Source organism: Elephantulus edwardii, unplaced genomic scaffold, assembly GCF_000299155.1.
Source record: "Elephantulus edwardii isolate Elephantulus edwardi_28Jun2011 unplaced genomic scaffold, EleEdw1.0 scaffold00135, whole genome shotgun sequence".
In the NCBI taxonomy this organism is placed as follows: domain Eukaryota; kingdom Metazoa; phylum Chordata; class Mammalia; order Macroscelidea; family Macroscelididae; genus Elephantulus; species Elephantulus edwardii.
In genome coordinates this window covers 8,325,351-8,330,865 of record NW_006399885.1, presented here as the reverse complement: position 1 = coordinate 8,330,865, position 5,515 = coordinate 8,325,351, and the positions used below count along the sequence as shown (strand labels likewise).

Here is a 5,515-nt window from a genome sequence, read left to right as displayed (position 1 = left end):
AATTTCTAAAGTTATTGGAAGATAACACAGGGAATGCTGGTGGCATTGTCCATACCCAGTTGTGCTGCTACTTCAAAAACTGTGTTTCTGGAGGTTTGAATCTGCTAGTGGCTCCCAGAGAGAGAGATTAGAAACACCTGTGGGTGAACAATGCATCTCCCTGTGGACTATGCCACCAGAATTCCCTGATCTTTCAGTTAGCAGCCTGATAAGTGAAGAACTACACCATCAGGGATCCTTCTACTAGCTCCTTAGAGGATTCCAATATGTAGCCGGAATTGAGAACCTCTGGACTAGCAAATGCTAACTTTAAGGGTTTAAGGGAAGGCTGAGAGTATATTAAAAAAATCACCTTTTGGATTTAGCTCTCTCGCCCTCGTGAGAGTGACGTCGTCTTTAAACCTCGCGTGGCAATCCCTGACGCATCACAATGATGCCCAGGGAAGACAGGGCTACCTGGAAGTCCAACTACTACTTCCTTAAGATCATCCAACTTCTGGATGATTATCCGAAATGCTTCACCATGGGTGCAGATAGTGTGGGCTCCAAACAGATGCAGCAGATCCACATATCTCTCTGTGGGAAGGCTGTGGTACTGATGGGAAAGAACACCATGACGTGCAAGGCCATCTGGGGCCACTAGACATCAACTTGGCCCTGGAGAAGCTGCTTCCTCATATCCGTGGGAACATGGGGTTTGTGTTCACCAAAGAGGGTCTAATTGAGATCAGGGACTTGCTGCTGGCAGGGTCTAATTGAGATCAGGGACTTGCTGCTGGCCAACCAGGTGCCAGCTCTGCCCATGCTGGTGCCAGTTGCTGCATGTGAGGTTACTGTGCCATCCCAGAACACTGGTCTGAGCCCTGAGAATACCTTCTTCTTCCAAGCTTTGGGCATCACCACTAAGATCTCCAGAGGCACCATTGAAATCCTGAGTGATGTGCAGCTGATTAAGCCTGGAGACAGGGTGGGAGCTGGCTAGGCCACCCAGCTGAGCATGCTCAACATCTCCCCCTTCTCCTACGGGCTGATCATCCAACAGGTGTTTGACAATGGCAGCATCCACAGTCCTGAAGTGTTTGACATCACAGAGGAGACTCTGCATATCGGCTTCCTGGAGGGTGTCCGCAATGTTGCCAGCATATGTCTACAGATTAGTTATCCAACTCTGGCCTCAATGCCACATTCCATCATCAATGGGTATAAGTGAGTCTTGGCTTTGTCTGTGGAGACTGACTACACCTTCCCACTGGCTGAAAAGGTCAAAGCCTTTCTGGCTGATCTGTCTGCATTTATGGCCCACCGCCACTGCCGCTGCTCCTACTGCTGTGGTCCCAGCTGAGGCAGAAGCAAAGGAAGAGTCGGAGGAGTTGGACAAGGACATGGGATTTGGTCTTTTTGACTAGTAACCAAAAAGCCGCCAACTCTGCCAGCTTTGTGTAAAACAAGGAAATAAAGGCTTCATTCTCTTAAAAAAAATCACCTGTGGATTTTGCAATGGAAAGTCTGCTGTCGGGGACCTCTCCAAAGTACTGAAGAGCAATGGTGTCTCTCTGTAGACTAAGGTGCGTCTGATACAGGCCATGGTCTTTGCAATCACTTGTTATGCATCAGAGAGTTGGACAGTGCCTAAGGAGGATAGAAGGAGAATTGATGCCTTTGAGCTGTGATGCTGGAGAAGAGTATTGAGGGTACCATGGACTGCTAGGAAAACAAACAGATTCATCCTGGAAAGGGTTAAACCGGGCTGCTCTCTGGAGGCAAGGATTCTGGGGCTTCGTCTGACATACTTTGGACATGTTGTAAGGAGGGACCAGTCCTTGGAGAGGGACATCATGCCATGCTTGGTAGGGTGGAGGGACAGCGCAGGAGGGGAAGACCCTCTATGAGGTTGATTGATTTAGTGACTGGGATAATCGGGATGGCTGTGTCAGAGACAGCACGACTGGCACAGGACAGAGCAGAGTTTAAGGCTGTAGTACACAGGGTCACTATGAGTCTCAAGGGACTCGATGGCACATAACAACAACAACATATATTTGTATATGTTCTTATTAGATGCCATTAAGAATGACCCATAGTGAGTAAATCTAACTAGAAACACAAACGATCTATTCAAAGAAAATTACAAAACATTACTACAAGGAACAAAAAGAGACCTGGAGAAATGGAAGAATATACTTTGCTCATGGGTAGGAAGACTCAATATTGTGAAAATGACAGTCTTACCAAAGGCAATCTACATGTTCAATGCAATCTCAATACAAATACCAATCCCACTATTCAACAAAGTGAAAAAGGCAATATCCAATTTCATTTAGAATGGAAAGAGACCCTGAATAAGCAAAGCACTCCTTAAAAAAAGAGGAACAAGGTAGGAGGCATCTCACTCCCTGATTTCAAATCCTAATACACTGCCATGGTGGTCAAAATCGCATGGTACTGGTACAATGACAGACACATAGATCAATGGAATAGAATTGAGAACCCAGAAATTAGCCCATCTTTCTATGGCCAACTGATTACTGACAAGGATATGAAATCAGTTAAGTGGAGAAAGGACAGCTTTTTAATTAACAAGTGGTGTTGGTAAAATTGGAAAAACATCTGCAGAAAACTCAAACAAGATGCACATCGTACACCATACACAAAAACCAACTTAAAGTGGGTCAAGAACCTAGGACTAAAACCAAAGACTATACACATTAAAGAAAAGCTTGGGAGAACCCTAGAAGCACTAATCTACAATGTGAATAGTCTTCTAAGCATCCTGAAAAACCTACAACTAGGAGAGGATAATATAAATAAATGGGACCTTCTAAGAATCAAATCCCTATGCATGTCCAAAAGCTTCTCCAGTAGGGTAAAAAGGGAGGCCGCAGAATGAGGAAAAATATTTGGTAATGACATGTCAGATAAGGGACTTACATCTAGAATTTATAAAATACTTGAGCAGCACAACAAGATAAAGGTAAACCCAGTTGCAAAATGAGCACAGGATATGAATAGACATTTCACCAAGGAAGACATTCAGATGGCAAACAAACACATGAAGAAATGTTCAAAATCTCTAGCTCTAAGAGAGATGCAACTCAAAACAACTAAATCATCTTACCCCAGTAAGAATAGCAAAATTCAACAGAGGAGCAAACAACAAATGATGGTGAGGTTGTGGAGAAACTGGAACCCTTATTCACTGTTGGTGGGAGTGGTACAACTACTATGGAAGGCAGTATGGCACTTTCTCCAAAAGTTGGAAATAGAAATACCATTTGACCCGGCAATTCTACTACTGGAAATATACCCTAAAGAAAACAGAACTGCAACCCAAGAAAATATATGGACACCCATATTTATTGCTGCTTTGTTCACAATAGCAAAGAGATGGAAACAACCCAAGTGCCCATCAAAAAACAAGTGGATAGAGAAATTATGGTATATTCACAAGATGAAATATTATGCAGCACTGAAAAGCAAAGAACTCATGAAATATTATACAAAATGGGTGACCATGGAGGACATTATGCTGAGTGAAAGATCTCAGTCACAAAAGGACAAATACAGTCATCTCTGGTGGCCTGGTGGCAAGAAGCTGTATTGTAATCCCAGAGGTGCGTCGTTCAGATCCACCATATGCTCTGCTGGAGAAGGAGGGACAATTTCCTCCTGTACCAGTCAGGTCCAATTTGACAATAAACACACACACAAAAATATAATAAAAAAATAATTTATTTGAAAAAATAAAAAGACAAATACTTCATAATCCACTGTTACAAGACAGGACTGACATGGGGGTTGGGAGGGGACAAATGATGTACACAGCATTGAAACAGAAAAGGGAGAGAACTGTATAAAAGGGATATATGATTAGGTATTATTGACATTACAAGAGTCCAGAATAAGAGCTGCATGGCACAGTCCGGGAACGGGGGGTATGGGGAGGTGGACTATATAACAATGAATGAACTGTTGTTTTTTTTTTTTTAAAAAGAGCAAACTTTGGGGGATCGGGGGGCAGGGGAGAAATGTTCAAAGATGAATAAATGAAAATCCAAGTTCTTGATAAACTTTTATTAAAATCTCAATTAAAAATAATGACTCATAGTAACCCTATGAACAATAGCCCTGAACTCTGTTCTATCCTGTGTCATCTTCACACTTCCCAACACACTAGAGCCCATTGCAGCAGGTACCATGTCTGTCCACCTGCTCGATGGTCTTCTCTACCTTTCTGGGTATCATCACCTTCTAAGGAATAGCTCCTCCTAGCAACATGCCTGAAGTATGTGAAGTCTCATCATCTTTGCCTCCAAAGAGAACTCTGGCTGTGCCATCTCCAAGACATATTTGTTTGGTTTTTTTGCCATTCAGGGGATGTTCAGCACTTTTCCCCAACACCACAGCTCAAAGGTATCAATTCTTTTTCTGTCCTCCTTATTCATTATCCAGCTATCAGATGGATAGCAAGTGTTCAGAAAGACCATGGCCTGAGTCAGACACACCTTAGTCCTCAAAGTGGCATCATTAGTCCTCACTAATTTGGAGAGGTCCTTAACTGCAGACTGCTATCTCCTGATATCCTGACTACTGGAACCAAGGGTGTTAATTGTGGATTCAAGTAAAATAAAGTTGACACTTTCAATCTTTTCTCCATCTATCATGATGTTATCTATTGACCCAGTGGTAAGAATCTTTGTTTTCTTGACATTGAGATGCAATCCATATTGAAGGTTGTATTCTTTGATCTTCTGCAAAAAGTGTTTCAAATCCTCCTCACTTTCAGCAAGCCAAGTGTGTCATGTCTATAACTCAGGTTATTGAAGAATCTCCCTCTGATCCTGATGGTACAGTCCTCTTCATAGAGTCAAGATTCTCAAATCATTTGTTCAGCAATACAGATTGAATAGGTATGGAGAGAGAATACAACCCTGATACACTCCCTTCCTAATTATAACCTATGCAGTGATCCCTTGCTCTGTTCGCACAATAGCCTCCTGGTTTAGCATAGGTTTCACAGGAGCACAATTAAGTGTTCTGGGATTCTCAGTCTTCTCAATATTAGTCATAGCTTGTTATGATCCACACAGTCAAATGCCTTTGCTTAGTCAATAAAGCACAAACAGACATTCTTATGGTATTCTTTACTTTCAGCCAGGATTCATCTGACATCAGCAACGATATGCCTGATGCCATGGTCTCTTCCAAATCCTGCTTGAACTTCAGGCAGTTTCCTATCTATGTACTATTCTAATTATTTTTTAATGAATAATCTTCAGCAGTATTTTACTTGCATATGTTGTTAATGATTATATATATATATATATTTGTACATGTACTCAACATCAAGAAAACAAAGATTCTTACCACTGGACTGATTGGTAACATCATTATGGATGGTGAAGAGATTGAGATAGTTAACAGTTTTAGTTTACTTGGCTTCACAGTCAACACTCTTGGTACCAGCAGCTAGGAAATCAAGAGGTGAATTGCTTTGGGAAGGTCAGCTGTCAGGGAC

At 42.1% G+C, this 5,515-nt stretch overlaps 1 pseudogene; it reads left to right on the top strand.

The window, feature by feature from the left end:
- Nucleotides 1-433: 433 nt before the first annotated feature.
- LOC102871522 lies at nucleotides 434-1,406 on the top strand (annotated as a pseudogene).
- The last annotated feature ends 4,109 nt before the right edge of the window (nucleotides 1,407-5,515 follow it).